Source organism: Ambystoma mexicanum, chromosome 5q (genome assembly GCF_040938575.1).
Source record: "Ambystoma mexicanum isolate Mex_15411 chromosome 5q, UKY_AmexF1_1, whole genome shotgun sequence".
NCBI classification, from domain to species: Eukaryota; Metazoa; Chordata; class Amphibia; order Caudata; family Ambystomatidae; genus Ambystoma; species Ambystoma mexicanum.
In genome coordinates this window covers 12,634,889-12,657,815 of record NC_090933.1, presented here as the reverse complement: position 1 = coordinate 12,657,815, position 22,927 = coordinate 12,634,889, and positions in this window count along the sequence as shown.

Genomic DNA, 22,927 nt, shown 5'->3' with positions numbered 1-22,927 from the left:
TTGGATATTTTTTTGACTATTAATATTTTTTGCCATGGAGCAATGGTTTTCTATTTCTTTTTTACCTTCATTTACTTTTCATGGACTTGAACTTTGGAAGATATTTTTTCGTATTGTCATTTATTGATTTCATTTTGAAAAGAGACAGCCTGCTTAATTTTTTAATTATTTTACTTGTGTATTTTGGTTGATTTTGATAGCCATTGCTGTTGTTTTTAATACATTATTTTTATTTTTTCATTCTTCAATGTGTGGTTTCATCTCATTGTTTTCATGCATGTCATGATATGGGTTTTCAGGTTCCCTTGCAACCATTGTGTGTGTGTGAGACACATGTGTTGATTTACATTGTTTCCATTGGAGTAGTATCATGGGCACATGTAATACTTGGTTGTGTCTTTGGGCTGTGGTGGCTGGCCATGAGGCACATGCTTGAGGATTGTCAGGGCCTGTGGGCAGGGGGACATGAGTGGGGGCCTGGTGGAGGGTGCCCCTTGTGGCTGGGGGGTGGGGGTGGTGGGAGACATGGGTGGGGGCCTGGTGAAGGGTGCCTCTGGTGGCTGGGGGTTGGGGGTGGTGGTAGACATGAGTGGGGGCCTGGTGGAGGCTGCCCCTGCACTGCTGGGGGGTGGGGTTGGTGGGAGACATGAGTGGGGGCCTGGTGGAGGGTGCCCCTGGTGGCTGGGGGGTGGGGGTGGTGGGAGACATGAGTGGGGGCCTGGTGGAGGGTGCTCCTGGTGGCTGGGGGGTGGGGTGGTGGTAGACATGAGTGGGGGCCTGGTGGAGAGTGCCCCTGGTGGCTGGGGGGTGGGGGTGGTGGGAGACATGGGTGGGGGCCTGGTGGAGGCTGCCCCTGCACTGCTGTGGGCTGGGGGTGGTGGGAGACATGGATGGGGGCCTGGTGGAGGGTGCCCCTGGTGGCGGGGGGTGGGGGAGATAGGGGACATGAGTGGGGGCCTGGTGGAGGGTGCCCCTGGTGGCTGGGGGGTGGTGGTGGTGGGAGACATGGGTGGGGGCCTGGTGGAGGCTGCCCCTGCACTGCTGGGGGTGGGGGTGGTGGGAGACATGGATGGGGGCCTGGTGGAGGGTGCCCCTGGTGGGGGGGTGGGGGTGATAGGGGACATGAGTGGGGGCCTGGTGGAGGCTGCCCCTGCACTGCTGGGGGGTGGGGGTGGTGGGAGACGAGTGGGGGCCTGGTGGAGGGTGCCCCTGCACTGCTGGGGGGTGGGGGTGGTGGGAGACATGAGTGGGGGCCTGGTGGAGGATGCCCCTGCACTGCTGGGGGGTGGGGGTGGTGGGAGACATGAGTGGGGGCCTGGTGGAGGGTGCCCCTGCACTGCTGGGGGGTGGGGGTGGTGGGAGACAAGGATGGGGGCCTGGTGGAGGGTGCCCCTGGTGGCTGGGGGTGGGGGTGGTGGGAGACATGAGTGGGGGCCTGGTGGAGGCTTCCCCTGGTGGTGGGGGGGTGGGGGTGATAGGGGACATGACTGGGGGCCTGGTGGAGGGTGCCCCTGCACTGCTGGGGGGTGGGGGTGGTGGGAGACATGAGTGGGGGCCTGGTGGAGGGTGCCCCTGCACTGCTGGGGGGTGGGGGTGGTGGGAGACATGGATGGGGGCCTGGTGGAGGGTGCCCCTGGTGGCGGGGGGGTGGGGGTGATAGGGGACATGAGTGGGGGCCTGGTGGAGGCTGCCCCTGCACTGCTGGGGGGTGGGGGTTGTTAGGCAGAAACCTGTGCAGTTCCCTTGGGGAACACTGCAAAAGATTTAAGACTACAGGTAGAGCAGTAAACCCCTTTGGTAGCAGTCTGTACCACCCAGATTTACCTGGTAGCTGTGGCTGAGCAGTCAGACTTCTCTCAAGAAGAGTTAGGCAGTATGCAAAGTATACACAATATGTACCAACATACAATAGCACAAGCAAACACTGACCAGAGCTTGGTTTCAAAAGTATATAGTTATTTATTTAAAATACACATAAGTTAAAAACACTCTAGCAAAATATAGTAAACACTTCAAACACAGTTATAACGAAAGTAGATTCAATCCTTTCTCCTATCTAGACAACTCTAGGTTAACACCACTTAATTAAAACAGAGGTGAGTGCTTAACTTTAGATGACACTCTAGTAGTTTCCAAGAAAGGGAGAGAAAAAGCAGAAATGGGTTAAACACACCACTCTAAGGTCCAGAACACTTGCAATAGGCTCAAAGAAGCACAAAGTCACAGGTGAGCAAAAGTCACTAGGCAGGGCCCACTCTTAGAGTAGCCGGAGCAAAAATGTGCCCAAGATCACACTGTTATTAGGGATTCAAAGTCTTGCAAAGAGTTAGGAAGAGGTTAGAGTGGCTTAGAAAGTTTAGCCAGGGTGTCCCAGGCACTCCCAGGTTCGAAAGCCGGGGGCTAAATCTACCCCGTACAGTCGGTAGCAAGGGAAGCCAGGCGGAACACGGTACCTTAAGCGGAAAGGATCCTCCAGCGGTGGCAGTTGTTCCAGGCAGTGGCAGCAGGGCTCGACGTCGGTCAGGGGAGAAGAAGTTCTCGCTGAAGAGCAGAAGAAGAGGGTCGTTGCACTGCCCGGGAAGAAACCAGCCGCGGAGTCCTCCGGTTAAAGGGTTGTACCGACTTTCGTGGTTGGGGTAAAAGTGGTGGGGTTCCGGTTGCCGGGGTGCTTGGCACTGGCAAGGCGGCCACGAGATACCTCGAGAAGCGAAAAGAAGGCGAAAACTGGTTGTCCCCACCAGTCAAGGGAAGGAGCCACTCCGTTAAGAGTTCTCCTCGGTCGTCGGGAAAAGTGGTGAGACGGTTCAGCAGGGCTCCACCGGGTGGTGTCGTCGAAGCAGGTCGGCTCAGCTCTTCCCTCGTCGGATTCTTGGTCCTGTGGCGACTTCTGAAGTCCCAGTCCCCAAAGCCCTGCTTTTATGCAGCAAACCCCCATTCACCCAGCCTGGCTGTCACTCAAACATGCTAAGTGGTGAGCCGGGCGGCTCACCACTTGGGCCAATCAGGACGGAGTGCGACTTGAGTTACCAAGGTAACTCAGTCCAGGGTGCCTAAATCCCCCTCCACCCCTCCTAAGTACCCCAGACAGAGTGGCACCACTTTGGAGGGCTTCTGTGGAGAAGCCCGCCAAAAGTGGAACAAAGGGCTCCACTTTGGGTCAGAGTTACAGAGGCGAACACCAACGCCATTTTAGAATCAAGTTTTGGCAAAAAGTCCCAACCGGAGTTATAAAAATAAATATATAAACCGGCGGTATGTTTAAGGCTACCGTAAATAAATAATTAAATGTGTTAGCCTAAAACAATGGGAAATCCCATAGGGAAATATTCGCGGTCGAATATAAAAAGTAGTTTCCACTGCCACCAGCCAAAACTCGATCAGGGGGGACGGAGACGTGCCCCCTCGACTAACAGACCCTGGGGCAATCGAATTGCCCCAGCCAGTACGTCCACAATATGATGGTTTGTACTGGTTCTGTTCAGGATTCAAGACTAGCAAAGTCTTTGGTGACTTTACATGCCCTGGGAGACAGTAGTCAGTCCCAGGGTATGGAGTCTATGTTGGGGAGTCCCTAGGACACCCCTGGGTCACGGCACAGAGGGTGCTGTGTGACCCACATCACAAAAATACATGAGGCCCTATGGAGTAAAAGACCCCATAGCCCATTCAACACAAGGTTTAACCAAGAAAACACACTTCAACATGTCCAAGAGTGAGGGTAAAAGAGTCTCACTCTTGGCAGGAGAAAAAAATTAAACCCCAGAAATCCAGCAAAGCTGCTGGGGGACTCACTAGGTAGGGAAATTCAGCCTAAACAGAGAATTCTCCCTAACACTCGCCCCCCCCAGACTAAGGGACAGGAGGATTTAATCCACTCCTGGATGAACCTCATACCTCTAGTCGATGATATACATCCTAGAGAGTCCATCAGCATTTTGATGGTGACACCCTGACCTGTGCTCAATGGTGAAATCAAACCCTTGCAGGCAGATTGACCATCTCAATAGTTTTGGATTTTTCCCCTTTCATTTGCATTAACCATCTCAAGGGTTGGTGGTCAGTCTGAATAACAAAAGTAGAACCATACAAGTATGGCCTAAACTTCTTCAGTGCCCACACAATAGCAAAGCATTCTCTTTCGATAGTTGCCCACCTTGTCTCAGGATCCTTCAGTTTCCTACTGATGAAGCAAATGGGGTGCTCCCTACCCTTCTCATCCAGTTGGCTTAGAACTGCACCTATACCTACATTGGAAGCATCAGTTTGTACAATGAAAGGTTGGTGGTAGTCAGGAGCTCTCAATACTGGAGCTTGGCAAAGAGCTCTCTTCAGTTTTTCAAAGGCCTGATTGCACTCCTCATTCCATTTTACCTTTTTAGGGAATTTGGGAGAGGAGATTACATTCAGTGGAGAAGCTATGGTCCCATAGTTCTCAATGAAATTCCTGTAATATCCAGTGAGGCCTAAAAAAGCTCTCACTTGGGTTTGAGTAGTTGGTGTTGTCCAATTTTGCACAGCTTCAATCTTGCTGGGCAAAGGCCTTATTTCTCCACCTCCTACCTCATGTCCAAGGTAGACCACTTTACTTTGACCAATCTGGCACTTACTGGCTTTGATTGTCAAATGGGCCTGTTCCAGAGCCTGCAACACATGTCCTAGGTGGTTCACATGTTCTTCCCAGGAGTGGCTGAAGACTGCAATGTCATCCAAGTATGCCATGCAGAAATCTTCCATCCCAGCCAGAACTTGGTTCACCATCCTTTGGAATGTGGCAGGTGCATTTTTTAGTCCAAAAGGCATGACCTTAAACTGGTACAAGCCAACTGGGGTCGAAAATGCAGTTTTCTCCTTGGCATGGTCTGTCAGGGCTATTTGCCAATAGCCTGACGTCAGGTCAAATGTGCTGAGGTACTTGGCTGCACCAAGTTTATCCACCAACTCATCTGTGCTGGGCAAAGGGTGGGCATCAGTCTTGGTGACTGCATTTAGAGCTCTATAGTCCACACAGAATCTCAAGTCTTTGGATCCTGCCTTTGGTACTAACACCACTGGGCTAGACCATGGACTAGTAGAGGGCTCTATTACCCCGAGATCAAGCATCTTCTTGACCTCTCCTTTGATGTGGGCTCTGATATGTTCTGACATTCTGTATCCTCTGCTTTTGACTGGCAGACAGTCACCAGTGAGTATCTCATGCTGGCCCCAAGGGGTCAAGCCTGGTGACAGTGAGAACAGGGAGGCAAACTGATTTAACATAGATTTGCACTCCTCTTGTTGCTCAGGTGTCAGGTCTGAAGAGAGATTGACTCCTTCAACTTTTTCATCTAAAGGTACACCTCTGAGGAGATCAGGGAGAGATTCACTCTCTTCCTCCTCTGCAGCTGAAGCTAGAAGCAAGGCTCCTACATCAGGTCTGGAGATGTAGGCTTTTAGTCGGTTGGTGTGGAAGACTCTAGGAGCTTCCCTGGGTCTGCCCAGATCCACCAGATAGTTGACCTCTCCAAGTTTTCCCACGACCTTGAAGGGTCCCATCCATTTGTCTTGCAAGGCCCTCTGCCTTGTTGGGAGCATAACTAGAACTAGCTGGTCTTGAGTAAACTCAACCATGTTAGCCTTCTGGTCGTGCCAATGTTTGACCAGGGCTTGACCAGCTTTCAAGTTGTCACTTGCTTCTGCCATCATGTGTGACATTCTCCTCCGGAGACCTATCACATAGTCAGTCACTCTGACTGGCTTGAGGGGAGGAGCACCTTCCAACCCCTCCTTAATCAGGGCCAATGGACCTCTGACTGGATGGCCATAGAGAAGCTCAAAGGGAGAATAACCTACTCCCTCCTGAGGGACTTCTCTATAAGCAAAGAGAAGGCATGGCAGTAGAAGGTCCCACTTTTTCTTAAGGGGTTCTTCCAAAGCACCTATCATGCTCTTCATGGTTCTGTTAAACCTTTCAACCAACCCGTTTGTCTGAGGGTGGTAGGCGGTTGAGAACTTGTAGGTAACTCCACAGGTTTTCCACATGGCCTTCATGTAGTGGGACATAAAGTTTGACCCCCTGTCAGAGATTACCTCCTTAGGAAACCCAACCCTGGTAAAAATACCAAGGAGGGCCTTAGCCACAGCCGGAGCTGTAACAGTCCTCATAGGAATGGCCTCAGGGTACCTAGTAGCATGGTCTACTACAACAAGGATAAACCTGTTGCCTGAGGAGGTTGGAGGATCAAGGGGACCAACAATGTCAATCCCTACCCTCTCAAATGGGACTCCCACAACTGGGAGAGGCACTAAAGGTGCCACATTCTTGGAACCAACCTTACCAGAAGTCTGGCAGGTATGGCAGCTCTTACAATATCTATCTACTTCGGCCCCCATCTTTGGCCAATAAAAGTAGAGTGAGAGCCTTTCCTTGGTCTTCTTGAAACTCAAGTGGCCAGCCAAAGGTATCTCATGGGCTAGTTGTAAGAACTGTTGTCTGTTTTCTTGTGGGACTACAAGGCGTTTGTAGTCTCCAGGTTCAGACTCAGTGGGTTCACTGTAGAAGAGGCCATCTTCCCAGTGCAACCTATACTTCCCAGGCTCTTGCCCATCAGCTTGAGAAGCTGCCTGGTGGCGGAGACCTTCCAGAGTTGGACATTCTCTTTGCCCCTTACGAAAAGCTGCCCTGCTAGGCCCACCTTCTGCCAGTAAAGACTGCAGCTCAGGATGGTCCTCAGGGTCCAAATCTCCAATAAGGTTGGGGCCTCCTTCTAGCTCTTCCTCAGAGTCTAGCTCAACCACACAGGGTTGTACCTCCCTCTCAGCCTCAGCTGGAGGGGGAGTTACAGGTGTAACTTTGGACAACCTAGGGGAAGTCCTTGTTGGAAGCACTGGAGTGCTTGCTGCTGGCTTTTTCCTAGGAGTCTTGGGTTGCCCCTTTGCTCCTGATCTGGTAGTTACTGCAGTAAGTTGCTCCAGTGGTAGAGGAGTGATTTCTGTCATCATCTCCTGAGATAACCCTCTCAGGGTTTTCTCCCTTGCAGGTTTTGTGAGTTCCTGGAACCTTTTGCTAGGAGGTCTGGGGGTATGAGATACAACTCCAAGAGCTTTGAGGTCATTACCCAACAGAACCCTACCTGGCACTTCACATTGTACACTGACAGGTATTTTTACAGCCATATCATTACATTGGATGAGAACTGGTAACTGGGGACACATCTGCACAGGCCCACCAGCTAACTTGGTGAGGCATTTGGGTGCCTTAGCAACATCCTCTGCCTTGAAAAATGATTCATCCACCACAGTTATGCTGGCTCCAGTGTCCCTAATGGCAGGAGTCTCCTGACCATTCACCTGGACACTGTCCTTATAATACTCTTTAGTATTATCTGGGATAGAGTTATAGACATCTAGATTCTGTTGCTCCCACAACCCCAGAGAGACTAAAGAAACACTAGCTGAGACTCCAGTGGGTTCATCAGCTAGTAATAGAAAGTTTCCACTTGCCATATGTACTTCCTCTTCTGGAGCGAAGGCTAAGGAGGCAAGCTGGACCCCTGAAGGTTTACCCTTACATCTGGGATCTCCTTTCACATGGTCAGTAGCCTTACAAACAAAGCATGAGCCAAAGGCTCGCTGGAATGGAGGCTTGTTCTGACCTCCTTCTGGTCTGGGACCAGAAGGTACACTAGCCTGATTTGGTTTCCCTTGTGGCTTACCCTTATAGTTTTGTTTGGGGCCCTCTTTGGAATTTGTAGTATTAGAATTCTCTTTGGAGTCCTTCTTAGACTGTTTTTCCCCATCCTTCTTCTGAGTTACCCCAGAATCCTTGTGAGTGGCCCTGTTGGCAACCCACAAGTCAGCAGCCTTAGCTAGTTTCCGGGAATCCAATTCCCTGGAATCAGCCAAGTGTTGTCTGAGCTCAGGAGAGCAGGCATCATAAATAGTCTCCAACATAAACAAATTCTTCATACCTTCATAAGTGTTCACCTTGTAACCCTTAATCCATCCCTCTAAGTTTTTCAAACATTCACTCACCCAGGTAGCCCAAGGGGTACCATCATGCTTTTTGAGGTTCCTAAACCTCTTAAGATACTGGGAAGGGGTTTTCCCAAACCTAGCTATCAAAGCTAGTTTCACACATTCATAGTCCTTCCTATCCTCCTCCCCCATCTCCATTACCACATCAGTTGCAACAGGGGGAAGCCTAGAGAACAACCAGGTGAGTAAGTCATTTCCTGTGATGTTCTGGAGCCCATGATTATATTCAAACAGAGACAACCAATCCAACACATCCAACTTAGGCTCATACATACCAACCAATTCTTTAGGCATCCGGGGTCTTTTAGGACTGGAACTTCTAGAGGAGCCAGAGAGAGAAACATTCTCAACAGATAATTTCTTCATTTCTAAGTCATACTTGAGCTCCATTTCCCTTAGCCTTAGTTCTTTGTCAGTTTGAGCATTAAGTTTCTTATACTCCAATTCTAGCTTCATTTTCTCCAGTTCAAAGTACTGAGGACTAAATGTGGGACCTGGTAAAGGTCCAGTAGGCACAGCAGGTAGAGCAGGCAGAGGCCTAGGGGGGACAGTTACAACAGCCTCACCCTCCTCTTCTGACTCTTCCTCAGAATCATCAACATTTTGCTCCATGTTAATTTCAACACTGTCATCTACAGTTGCTGGAGTGGTAGGTTCCTCTGAACCATCACCCAGACTTTGGTTAGCTAACAATCTTTCAATCAGCTCCATTTTCTTGCCCTTAGTCAGGAGATCCTTATGTTTACAGAGCACTCTTAAACAATCAGCAGTTTTGGCTGCAAGGGACTCTTGACTATAGCTTTCTATAACTGACATGTTAGAGGTTTTACTTTTTCAGTGCTAAGCTTTGTGGTTAGTTGCACTAAGGTATCTAAAGCACAATAAAATGTATACTCAATACAAATCCCACCGCTGTACACCAGTGTTAGGCAGAAACCTGTGCAGTTCCCTTGGGGAACACTGCAAAAGATTTAAGACTACAGGTAGAGCAGTAAACCCCTTTGGTAGCAGTCTGTACCACCCAGATTTACCTGGTAGCTGTGGCTGAGCAGTCAGACTTCTCTCAAGAAGAGTTAGGCAGTATGCAAAGTATACACAATATGTACCAACATACAATAGCACAAGCAAACACTGACCAGAGCTTGGTTTCAAAAGTATATAGTTATTTATTTAAAATACACATAAGTTAAAAACACTCTAGCAAAATATAGTAAACACTTCAAACACAGTTATAACGAAAGTAGATTCAATCCTTTCTCCTATCTAGACAACTCTAGGTTAACACCACTTAATTAAAACAGAGGTGAGTGCTTAACTTTAGATGACACTCTAGTAGTTTCCAAGAAAGGGAGAGAAAAAGCAGAAATGGGTTAAACACACCACTCTAAGGTCCAGAACACTTGCAATAGGCTCAAAGAAGCACAAAGTCACAGGTGAGCAAAAGTCACTAGGCAGGGCCCACTCTTAGAGTAGCCGGAGCAAAAATGTGCCCAAGATCACACTGTTATTAGGGATTCAAAGTCTTGCAAAGAGTTAGGAAGAGGTTAGAGTGGCTTAGAAAGTTTAGCCAGGGTGTCCCAGGCACTCCCAGGTTCGAAAGCCGGGGGCTAAATCTACCCCGTACAGTCGGTAGCAAGGGAAGCCAGGCGGAACACGGTACCTTAAGCGGAAAGGATCCTCCAGCGGTGGCAGTTGTTCCAGGCAGTGGCAGCAGGGCTCGACGTCGGTCAGGGGAGAAGAAGTTCTCGCTGAAGAGCAGAAGAAGAGGGTCGTTGCACTGCCCGGGAAGAAACCAGCCGCGGAGTCCTCCGGTTAAAGGGTTGTACCGACTTTCGTGGTTGGGGTAAAAGTGGTGGGGTTCCGGTTGCCGGGGTGCTTGGCACTGGCAAGGCGGCCACGAGATACCTCGAGAAGCGAAAAGAAGGCGAAAACTGGTTGTCCCCACCAGTCAAGGGAAGGAGCCACTCCGTTAAGAGTTCTCCTCGGTCGTCGGGAAAAGTGGTGAGACGGTTCAGCAGGGCTCCACCGGGTGGTGTCGTCGAAGCAGGTCGGCTCAGCTCTTCCCTCGTCGGATTCTTGGTCCTGTGGCGACTTCTGAAGTCCCAGTCCCCAAAGCCCTGCTTTTATGCAGCAAACCCCCATTCACCCAGCCTGGCTGTCACTCAAACATGCTAAGTGGTGAGCCGGGCGGCTCACCACTTGGGCCAATCAGGACGGAGTGCGACTTGAGTTACCAAGGTAACTCAGTCCAGGGTGCCTAAATCCCCCTCCACCCCTCCTAAGTACCCCAGACAGAGTGGCACCACTTTGGAGGGCTTCTGTGGAGAAGCCCGCCAAAAGTGGAACAAAGGGCTCCACTTTGGGTCAGAGTTACAGAGGCGAACACCAACGCCATTTTAGAATCAAGTTTTGGCAAAAAGTCCCAACCGGAGTTATAAAAATAAATATATAAACCGGCGGTATGTTTAAGGCTACCGTAAATAAATAATTAAATGTGTTAGCCTAAAACAATGGGAAATCCCATAGGGAAATATTCGCGGTCGAATATAAAAAGTAGTTTCCACTGCCACCAGCCAAAACTCGATCAGGGGGGACGGAGACGTGCCCCCTCGACTAACAGACCCTGGGGCAATCGAATTGCCCCAGCCAGTACGTCCACAATATGATGGTTTGTACTGGTTCTGTTCAGGATTCAAGACTAGCAAAGTCTTTGGTGACTTTACATGCCCTGGGAGACAGTAGTCAGTCCCAGGGTATGGAGTCTATGTTGGGGAGTCCCTAGGACACCCCTGGGTCACGGCACAGAGGGTGCTGTGTGACCCACATCACAAAAATACATGAGGCCCTATGGAGTAAAAGACCCCATAGCCCATTCAACACAAGGTTTAACCAAGAAAACACACTTCAACATGTCCAAGAGTGAGGGTAAAAGAGTCTCACTCTTGGCAGGAGAAAAAAATTAAACCCCAGAAATCCAGCAAAGCTGCTGGGGGACTCACTAGGTAGGGAAATTCAGCCTAAACAGAGAATTCTCCCTAACAGGGGTGGTGGGAGACATGGGTGGGGGCCTGGTGGAGGGTGCCCCTGGTGGCTGGGGGGTGGGGGTGGTGGGAGACATGAGTGGGGGCCTGGTGGAGGCTGCCCCTGCACTGCTGGGGGGTGGGGGTGGTGGGAGACATGAGTGGGGGCCTGGTGGAGGGTGCCCCTGGTGGCTGGGGGGTGGGGGTGGTGGGAGACATGAGTGGGGGCCTGGTGGAGGGTGCCCCTGGTGGCTGGGGGGTGGGGGTGGTGGTAGACATGAGTGGGGGCCTGGTGGAGGGTGCCCCTGCACTGCTGGGGGGTGGGGGTGGTGGGAGACATGAGTGGGGGCCTGGTGGAGGCTGCCCCTGGTGGCGGGGGGGGGTGGGGTGATAGGGGACATGAGTGGGGGCCTGGTGAAGGGTGCCCCTGGTGGCTGGGGGGTGGGGGTGGTGGGAGACATGGGTGGGGGCCTGGTGGAGGCTGCCCCTGCACTGCTGGGGGGTGGGGGTGGTGGGAGACATGAGTGGGGGCCTGGTGGAGGGTGCCCCTGCACTGCTGGGGGGTGGGGGTGGTGGGAGACATGAGTGGGGGCCTGGTGGAGGGTGCCCCTGCACTGCTGGGGGGTGGGGGTGGTGGGAGACATGAGTGGGGGCCTGGTGGAGGGTGCCCCTGGTGGCTGGGGGGTGGGGGGGTGGGAGACATGAGTGGGGGCCTGGTGGAGGCTGCCCCTGGTGGCGGGGGGTGGTTGTGATAGGGGACATGAGTGGGGGCCTGGTGGAGGGTGCCCCTGGTGGCGGGGGGGTGGGGGTGATAGGGGACATGAGTGGGGGCCTGGTGGAGGGTGCCCCTGCACTGCTGGGGGGTGGGGGTGGTGGGAGACATGAGTGGGGGACTGGTGGAGGGTGCCCCTGGTGGCTGGGGGGTGGGGGTGGTGGGAGACATGGGTGGGGGCCTGGTGGAGGGTGCCCCTGGTGGCTGGGTGGTGGGGGTGGTGGGAGACATGAGTGGGGGCCTGGTGGAGGCTGCCCCTGGTGGCTGGGGGGTGGGGGTGATAGGGGACATGAGTGGGGGCCTGGTGGAGGCTGCCCCTGCACTGCTGGGGGGTGGGGGTGGTGGGAGACATGGATGGGGGCCTGGTGGAGGGTGCCCCTGGTGGCGGGGGGGGGGGTGGGGGTGATAGGGGACATGAGTGGGGGCCTGGTGGAGGCTGCCCCTGCACTGCTGGGGGGTGGGGGTGAAGGGAGACATGGGTGGGGGCCTGGTGGAGGGTGCCCCTGGTGGCTGGGGGGTGGGGGTGGTGGGAGACATGAGTGGGGGCCTGGTGGAGGCTGCCCCTGGTGGCTGGGGGGTGGGGGTGATAGGGGACATGAGTGGGGGCCTGGTGGAGGGTGCCCCTGCACTGCTGGGGGGTGGGGGTGGTGGGAGACATGAGTGGGGGCCTGGTGGAGGGTGCCCCTGCACTGCTGGGGGGGTGGGGGTGGTGGGAGACATGAGTGGGGGCCTGGTGGAGGGTGCCCCTGGTGGCTGGGGGGTGGGGGTGGTGGGAGACATGGGTGGGGGCCTGGTGGAGGGTGCCCCTGGTGGCTGGGGGGTGGGGGTGGTGGGAGACATGGGTGGGGGCCTGGTGGAGGCTGCCCCTGCACTGCTGGGGGGTGGGGGTGGTGGGAGACATGGATGGGGGCCTGGTGGAGGGTGCCCCTGGTGGCGGGGGGGTGGGGGTGATAGGGGACATGAGTGTGGGCCTGGTGGAGGGTGCCCCTGGTGGCTGGGGGGTGGGGGTGGTGGGAGACATGGGTGGGGGCCTGGTGGAGGCTGCCCCTGCACCGCTGGGGGGTGGGGGTGGTGGGAGACATGAGTGGGGGCCTGGTGGAGGGTGCCCCTGCACTGCTGGGGGGTGGGGGTGGTGGGAGACATGAGTGCGGGCCTGGTGGAGGGTGCCCCTGCACTGCTGGGGGGTGGGGGTGGTGGGAGACATGAGTGGGGGCCTGGTGGAGGGTGCCCCTGCACTGCTGGGGGGTGGGGGTGGTGGGAGACATGAGTGGGGGCCTGGTGGAGGGTGCCCCTGGTGGCTGGGGGGTGGGGGTGGTGGGAGACATGGGTGGGGGCCTGGTGGAGGGTGCCCCTGGATGCTGGGGGGTGGGGGTGGTGGGAGACATGAGTGGGGGCCTGGTGGAGGGTGCCCCTGCACTGCTGGGGTGTGGGGGTGGTGGGAGACATGGGTGGGGGCCTGGTGGAGGCTGCCCCTGCACTGCTGGGGGGTGGGGGTGCAGGGGGACATGAGCAGGTGTGCAGGGTAGTCCCCTGTTTTGTGGGCTGCCTGCAGGGGCCGTGGAGGGTGTACAGGGAACACCTGTGAGGACCCACCCAGCCTAATCGCGTGTGTAACTTCCCACGCACCCCTGTAATACACGTACCAAGCCAAATCGCGTGTGATAATACCCGCGCACCCCTGTAATACACGTACCTGGCCAAATCGCATGTGAGAATTCCCGCGCACCCCTGTAATACACGTACCCAGCCGAATCGCGTGTAAAACTTCCCGTGTACCCCTGTAATACATGTACCCAGCCAAATCGCGTGTGATAATTCCCGCGTACCCCTGTGATACACGTGCCCTGGCTAATCGCGTGTAAAACTTCACGCGTACCCCTGTAATACACGTACCCTGGCCAATCGCGTGTAGAACTTCCCGCGTACCCCTGTAATACACGTACCCTGGCTAATCGCGTGTATAACTTCACGCGTACCCCTGATATGCACGTTACCCGCTTTGCGTTCCTTGTTTGGCAGCCCTGTAAACTGGTCCAGGGTTAGCGCAGCCCTTTGCGATGATTTAGCGATTTTGATGGCTTTTCCTTGCGCGAGGGCGTTCTTGGGGGCGTTACTGGCGCTGCTGCAGGGTCGCTGCGATACTCTGCGCCACGGCTGGTTTGGGAGCCTAAAATCCATGAATACGCTGTGCGCGGAAATAGGTTTTAGCGCACGTGCCTGGCGCAGTCAATCGCACGCGGACACTCTGCGCCAGCCGCTTGCGACACTTTTCTGCGAAATTCTATGAATTACCCTGTTAATCGGCACATGTGACGCTGCCCCTGTACAATCAAAGCTTGCGGCATGTCGCCCTGACCTCGTGCTCTTTATTATCATTGCTCTGGGTCTGGAAATATTGTACGATGTGCCCCAATAATACAACTCGAGAATCTCCACCATCCGACCCACCAAACCCTCATTTATTTCGCCCATCATATCTTGCCTCTCATTCACTCAGTGTTCAACATTGTATCTGAGCAGCGTAATATGCGTTCGAATTGTGGTTCAGGGCAATGTAAATTCACAGAGAGCAGTACACCATAAACACAATTGAAGGCCTGTATCGAGAACACCACCACGTGTCTGTGGCAGTGTTCCAAAAAAGTAGTGGAACTGTGACTCTGGCGGGGGAGTAGGAAGGAATGTACCAAAGTACAACACGTATTTCAAGGGTTGCAGCCATGCTATTTGACAGCCAATTGACTTGAAATAGATTTCAGTTTAACAGTAACTGATATCTGGTGGTAAAATGTGTGCTTTAACTTCACAAAGAACAGTTCCAGAACAGTGAACATGGTTGCAAAAAGCAAAAAAGTAGTGGAGCTGTTAACAGTAAAAAATAAAAGTAGGGGAACACCGTCCCGACCGTTCCCACTCACTTTCACTGATCTGTGGAAAGAAGAATAAAGGATTCCGCCTGAAATTAATGTAAGAGGTCTTCATCAGCAAATCCCCTTGGAATCAAACCCTAGTGAACAGGATAAATGTTGTCGTCTGCTGGACAAACGCTGTGGTCCACCTGTAAGGGGAATTTAGATGCTTAACAAATGTCGGCTTTGTTGGTTTTGGAGTACATTAGCCGTACATTACTCGAACGTAACACTTTGCTTTATTTGACGCTTTCTTCAAGGCACAGTAACTATATTCCATCAAATCGACTTTGCTGTCACCAAGGCACACTATATGTAACGTATCCCTCATTTGACATAATCTTGGTGAAATGCTTGGCGAGTATTTTGTTCACTTGATGCAGACATGTAACAGAAAGCTTGCCGTCAAATGCACATCAAACAGAGATGTTACAATTCTGCTCACAGAGCTAGCTAGCTACACGTTGGGCTTGATTTATAAAGCTTTTTTTCAATGGGATTGCACCATTGTAAAATGCTTTTGTAAATCAGACGCTTTGTCTTAAATGTACAATTTACACAAAACTAAAAACAAATGCAGGCTCTTTCCGAGAAGATACCTTTTTTATGCTGACTCCACATTTTTGTCTTCCAGCTTTCAAGTCAAATATATCGAGTTAACCTATGTGTACATGTTGGCAAATTGATGTAATGTTGCGGTAGCAAAAGCTCACGTTTGGCTGGAGAAGTGTCTGAAGTGAAGGCATTCTTTATGAAACCAATCTCCAATGTAAGGATTCTGTTCGGCATCTGGACCTGTAATCTATAACATCTCACCTAAAGAACCACATTCCAGAAAATCATGTGTTTATCTCTGCTTCACAGCCCGATTCAGGGGTTTTGTATGATCGGACCGAAAAAAAAGGGCTGACCGTACAAAACAACCGAAAAATGCTCCTTTGGTGGTAGCATTGCAGGTAAGTAAACATTGCAGGTAAGTAAAAAAAAAAAAAAGACTGCAGGGGCTGCGGGCCTGTCCCCGCCGGGCTGTCCCCGCTCACTATACTGTGTGGCATAGTGAGCGGGGTGTTGCGGGGAACACTCCCGCAGCACACCCAAAAAAAAAAAACGGGGGCTGCAGGGGTGTCCCCTGCAACACAGTATAGTGAGCGGGGGTTGTGGGGGAAACCCCTGCAGCCCCCATAGTATGTAAGTGTGTTTGCATGAGAAAGGTGCAAACCTTTGGTAGTTCGCACCTTTCTCATGCGAACATTCCGGCCGTGGCAAAATCAGCTACTGCCGGATCACTTAGAATCGATTCAGAGGCCTGCTTGGAGACTTTGAGCATAACACTTAAAGCCTTATACTGCTGTATAAATCATCGCCATGGATTAGCGGTGTTTGCTACCAAACTCATACATATCATTTTAATATATTACTTGTTAGTCACAGTCAGTATGCTAAGGTGTTTGCCTATGGCTTTGATCAGGAAGCACAGCATCTTTCTATGATTCACCTTAGCAAGATACGGTTACCATTGTCATGATAAAGAGAAATGACAAAACATTAAATTAAGGTGCATATGCTTACAAATATATATGCCTTGTTACAGGTATTGTGGTAATGATAACAAATAAGTGGTACTTTAAGTACCTTTTATATGACCAATTGGGGGGATTAAAGGACGTCAAGGCTGAGAAAATGTTGGAAGAACCATCTGTCACTATTGATAAGGACAGAGGCTAATTGCATTGTCCCAGGCCTCTTAACTGTGTATGGAGTTCTATGTTCCTTTTTTGCTATGATGTTTCTGTGAATTGCATCTTTACATGGATTGTAAACAATTTTTAACGGTTTATCGAGAAGCCACCCTCAACACAGGGAGTTCCTTCCCTCCCCACTCAAGTGGTTACACAAAAAACTGTTTGACAAATTCTTTTGTTTAGCCCTATCTATCGTGCCCCGTGTATCCCTCTTCCCTGAGCTAACAATGAGCCAAGAACCATGCCGGTGTATGCGAAATATCTTGCTATTTATTTAAATTAAAAGTAATAGAAATTAGCACAAAAATGTCAACACCGCTTTATCAGAGGCACAACACAATCAACTTCTCTCAGCATACATAAATCACAAAAGTGAATTAAAAAGAACACACCACAATTCTTCACTTTCTATAAATTTCAGTTCACAAAATAATTACACTGATCAATATAGTAGGCACGTATGTATTGTTATGCAATTTTAATTTTCCTGCAGGCTTAAAAGGCTAGCAGTCAGATTTCAAGATTGGTAATGATAAATATGGCAATTATAATTTTGCCCACACTTTCGGTTTAAAATAAACACAGGGTGATTTATCGCTTTGTTTTTCAGAGCCCCCCCCCTTGCCTTAGTCTGTGTTGGGAAGTCATATCACAAGAAAATCCCAAAGGGGAAAAGGGAGTTCACATGGAAGAGTACTATATTAGTTTGAGTACTCAATTGTGGAGAATAGAGGCAAAAAAGAGAAGGAAGCCCAGTCATAAATATTCACATTTTCATTTTTAATTTATTACCATTATAAAATAGCATAATATACAAACATCACAACAAAAAATAAAATGGGTGAATTAATTTATAGTATAAAATACTTATCAAATCTAATGCTTTACACCATTCAATCGCAATTTGATTGCCACAGTTCATAACCTCGTATTACTCAAGGTAAAATACCACTGTCTCATTTTTAAATTTCATTCAAATAGTGGAAATGCTGTGGAAAAAGCGAATAGTTAACAATTGGATAAAGTGCTGAATGTAACCAAGTGCTAAGTACCAAATTGTTAATAAGGAATAAGGTACTGAATGCAAAAAAGTGCAAGGTGCCGAATGCAAAAAAGTGCTGAAGTCAGACAGAAAAATTGGAATGCTTTGGGGAATTTTGGATTTCAGACCCCCCCTTACTGAAAGGAGGGTGTTGGGAAAACTGGATAAAAAGGTTGGACTGATTTAAGAACAAAGACACCCCTCTTCCTTAAAGAAGTCGGGGTAAGCTGGACCACAAGCATTACCCAATTAATGTATAGGCTATCGTTTTCAGCACCCCCTGAAAAGTGAGCTTTGTTAATTTTGAATTTTGACAACATTCACCAGTAGTGTTCTGCCAAATGGAGAAATAATTAAATTAATATTTTTAGTTAAATAGACTAGGGATCTAGACAGTTCCCCCCTCCTACCCACTGTAAAGGGAAAGGATTCAAGGCAAGTAGACTCCCCCACCTTTTGGTTTCCCTGGGCTCAGTTCTACTTACATAGCAAGTCTCTGTTTAAGGTTCAGGAAAACAAGCTGCATCTCAAGACACTCTGGAAAGACAGAGCAGGGGTTTGGTCACTCCACTCTCAAAAATGGCCTTACTCTCTCCTCCATAGGTCCCGGTCAGCTTTGAGGCGTTCCTAGAAATAGACAACTCCACCCAGATGCACTCTCAGCAACCTCCTCTGGTGTCTCCTTACACTGTCAGATGGTAGGTTTCAGCAGCCCTCTCTGTCTCCTGTCTGTCCGTCCATTTTTTTGTAGTGTCCTCTGTCCTAGTGCAGTCCCCCTTATATAGCAGCAATGACACCACCAATTTTACAATTTTGGGGAGGACCCTACAATAATTCCTGCCACTAGGATTGGGCAGTTACCCTTCTCCATTCTCCCAACCCAGCCTCCAAGTCAGAATTGGTTTAGGGGTCTGGAGCAATACATGGAAATTGCCATTTGTAATCACCCCTTTGTTCTCCTTTCAACTTTGTGGCAAAAACTAGTTATGTATCACAACTTCATAATTTTACTAGCAACTGCCATACTAAACATATTTTCTGATTCCGTTAATCATAGATAATTAGATAAGCCGACCACCAAATCCGTAAAAAGTAGCACGGCCATGTGGCACATTTCTTCCATTTCCATAAAAAGTACTACAGTCATGAATATGTAAGTTAGTAAGCATATGGACTATATGTCTCTGTGTATCCTGTATAAATCTCTTTTGTCCCACTGTATCTTTCACCTTTCATATGTACGGCAATAGACGACTGTGTAACCAGGTCTCGCATATTCCGGTTGTACTGTCTCACACTATAACCATGACTGTATTTGCAACTATCTGTAACATTGCTGCTCCTAAATTATTGCGCCCAGTTACCCAAGGGTTTGGCCGCGCACTACAAATAAACAAACTAAACTAAACTAAACTATCCCTAATTTCATTTACTACCCGCTCACCAACATCCACATTTGCAACATGTTCAGATCAGCCAGAAACATAGTTAACTGGCCATTACCGTTCCCAGAGTCACAGGAGGATTAATTTTATATGCCCAAAATCACCTGGAAATTACATTAAAATGTAATATAGATGAAATCCATCCACCTTATGATGGCCGAGAAAAAGCCCTAAATGATCATATTCCTTTTAAATAAATTGTGAGTCTTCATGTGGGAAAAATGGCCCTTTCTGCCTTCCAAATATTTGTTTTCACTGGGCCAGTCATGCCTTTATCAGTCTCTTTTGTGTTGGAAGCTGCTCTTTGAAGTGTGGGTGCCCCCATTTTCACACATTTTAGTCATGCTCCAGCCAAGCAGTAACTTTTCTTGGAGTCAATGCTTTCAGAGCCAGCAGGCCTGGAGAACACTGAATTTCAACATCTTATAGCAGGACATTTTATTGCGGTTGGTCATTAGATGGGAGATGTGACATCCAGGCTGGAAGTGTTAGATGTCTTTGTGAAGTTTTGCTCACAGCCAGCAAAAGGGTCTGCCTTGGGCTGACTTTTTTCATGAAGACAAAATGGCTCTTCAAATGTCACTAGAGTTTTGTGGGTGAAACATAATATACATTTCTCTTTGTCAACCCACACATCATGTTTTGTTTTCCTGAAATGTTTCTGTGAGCAGTGATATTTTTTTCAATTTTACTTTTTTTTAAAACCATTTTTATTTGCACACCCATGTGCAGGCCGTTTTTCTTTTCAATGTTTACAAATCCTGTTTTCCAAGTGACAGGGATCTTTGATTCCTCCTTCTTTTGTAAATTAAAATGCGGCTTGTCCATTGGTAATGACAGGTAGGCCCCTTTCCACATGGCTCTTTAACTTTACTTAAAAACAAATGCAAGGCCGTTTTAGATTCAGTGTTTAAACACTTGCTATTCATGTTAAAGGGACTTCTGTTTGGGGCCTTTAAATGCACCCCACAGCAGTGTAAATAGACGCACAGGCAGACAGTTAAGTAGAAGTGGGCAATGGCATGAAAGAGTGCCAAGTGAAATCAGAGATATCATGCAAGGGATAGATTTACATGGAGCTTTTGTGATTAATTGTGTTCTGCTCTGATGCTTGATAAGTCATACCGACCTGTCAGTATCCTGCCATGATGTTGAAGGTACTCATGAACCTGGCAGCACCTAACCTGCCAATCAGTTCATCTGCATTGGGGAAGGGGTGTCCATCTGTCTTAGTGACAGAGTTGAGTCCCTGGCAGTCCACACAAAATTAGACTTTGGTTTTCCTGTTACTGGACTATTTAGGGACCAGTACCACTGGGCCTGCTGGTGGGCTGTGGGATGGGTCAAGAACCCCCAAAGCCAACATTTTAGAGACTTCCTCCTTGATACTGTCATTGATGTGGTCAGACAACGAGTGAATCATACTTTTCACCGGCTGTTTCTGGTGTCGATATCATGAACTGTTAGGGCCCAAGGGCTAAATCCAGTAGTGGTGGCTTGACACGTCGTGATGCAATTGAGTCTTTCTGACAATATACCCCTCAAGAGTACAAAAGGACAGATTGAGGTGAGCATTGGCTGAAAATATTTGTACACCCTGGTACTTAGACAGCTGGCTGCAAGAAAAATTAACCAAGTATTAACATTTGGTTTAAGGCAATGTAATCTCAAAACAAGGTGAAGAACTGATACAAGCAGGAAAATCAGAATGGAACTGAATAGTTCCAAGCTAGATTGGTGAGTATCCTGAAACAAGAAAGGTAACTGTTACCAGGAGGACAGAAGAGTAAGAAAAAAGAAACAAACAAACTGCATGTGCTTACCAATTGAGTGGTCTGGGTAGAAACAGCAGATGTAGTTTGGGGAATTAAGTGGTAGTCCTGGAAAAACAATGTCCTATTTCCTATTCCCGCCGGCATGAGGACGCCTAAGGAGTCTATTGATCCTTGCGCTGTTGCGCTAATGTCCTTTAATCCTTGCGCCGATGCGCAAAAGTTCTTTCTGTTCCTTAAAGTCTTTGGGCAGTGTTAGGAAATATTTCTTAATTGTAGATAATTTTCCTTCCATGTGGCAACCCCCAAACTTTTTGCTGTTGTTTTACACCCTGATCAATACTTTGCCAGAGAAGCACAGCCTCCTGCCGCACTCCTCTGGGCTTTCGCTCCACTCTTACGGGGAAACTGACATGCCCTTAAGACAGTCAGTACCGGGAAACATTGTTTTCCGTAGTTCTTTTCTCATGTTGCAGCTTTCGCGCAACATGACCCAAGAGTGCACCGTAACTTACATTACCGCGCTCTTGGGTCTCTAGTCATTCTACAGGCCCTAGTAACTCTCTATGGATTTATAACGAACTGTGCAAGTATGTCACGGACGGGACTGGTGGCACCGATCGTTTCTTTGTGTTTTGAACTCCCTTTTGCCCTGTTAACCACGCTTCTCGCGTTTGGCCAAAATGGGTGGCCTGGCTTCCAAAATGGCCATGCCACGAGGTTCTTTGTCCTGTCCGTTGACCGTCTTTCCCCTTCACCTTCCCCAGGTCGAGCCGACTCAGGGCCATCCTTATTTGGGCATGTACTTTCCCGCGAAACACAGATGCTTTCGCAGGCTTTTACAGGCCTTGTGTGTGCCTCCAGGATGTGGGCTGGGATGTCTGGTCCCAATACACATCCTGGGTGCCAGAGAGTCTAGTGTGTCTTGAATGCCTGGGACCACTGTGGTCCGTGATAGGTCCACGTATGGTGTGAGTGTTTTGTGAGCAGATCTCCCATTGGGTCCTCTCTGTTTTGGCGCGAAGGGAACTCTGGATAAGAGGAGGCTGGAAACACCATTACCATGTTGATCTCCTGAGTTCTCATGACCGACGGATACAGGAGCCAAGTATCCTGCAACTAAGAGACTAAACTGAGGAATCGCTGGTGACCCGCTGAAGGACTGCTCCTCTGCACTGCTGTCGCCCTGTGAGACCATTCTGCCTCTGATCGAACGAGAAGGCCTGTACTGGTACTTCAACCCTTTGGAATAGTGGGAACAACTACCACCTGGGCCATCCAGTGGACTGACCAGCCTACACAGAAGTCTTGCTCTGTTACTGCTTGTATTCCGAGTCCTTAGCACTCTCACACGATTCGTACACTTGGCATTCCCAGGTCTGAAGTGAGAAGTGTGCATTGGGCTGAAATACACACGGCCGCTCCGTTGCCCTGCTGTGGTAACAATCTGTGCGGGTTCACTGCGTTTGGGACATCCTCAACTCTCAACTCTCAACTCTAACTTCTGCTGCCGTGGAATCTACACGACGCCGAGACGTCCCCTGCTCCTATCTGAACCTGCCAGCACTGAAACTGACGTGGAGAAGCCTGGGTCTACCTGCATCGGGGACCGGTGAGTAGCAACGCTAGGAACCAGTCACCCTCCTGCAGTAGCCTGTAGCTTTTCCTTGCTGTGTTAAACAGCACACCTTTTTCGCACTCGCCGCGCTTGAGTAGCGGAGATCTGTTCGTCCTCATTTGTTCACCACTCTGAACTGCCTGATTTCCTTGAAGAGACTCCCCTTGGCCCGTTGGCACCAGCGTGTGCAGGTACTTTTGAGCACAAAGCTACACTCTTCGTAGGGCTCGCACTTCCTTCTAGGTAGGTGGCCCCTGACGGCGAACTGGGTCTAACGATTCCTTGAACTGCCTGTTTTCCTCCCCATCTAGGTGGTCTGCATATTTCGTGTTTCGAACTTTTTAGACCCTTCGGTAATTGTATATATATTGTATTTGATTGTGAAGTGTTGGTTTACTTGAGTTTTACCGTGATTCTTTACTATGGTCAATGTTACAAAGGCCTTGTAATAAATGTGTCTATATTTTTAATATAACACCTGCTTGGAGTAATTTGTAAGCGTCCTTGCTTTGTGTGCTCATTGCAGGCTTTCAGTCACCCTCACCCCTCTTGAGACCTAGTCTTGACCGCCGCCATCGCTACCCTGATTGGTCT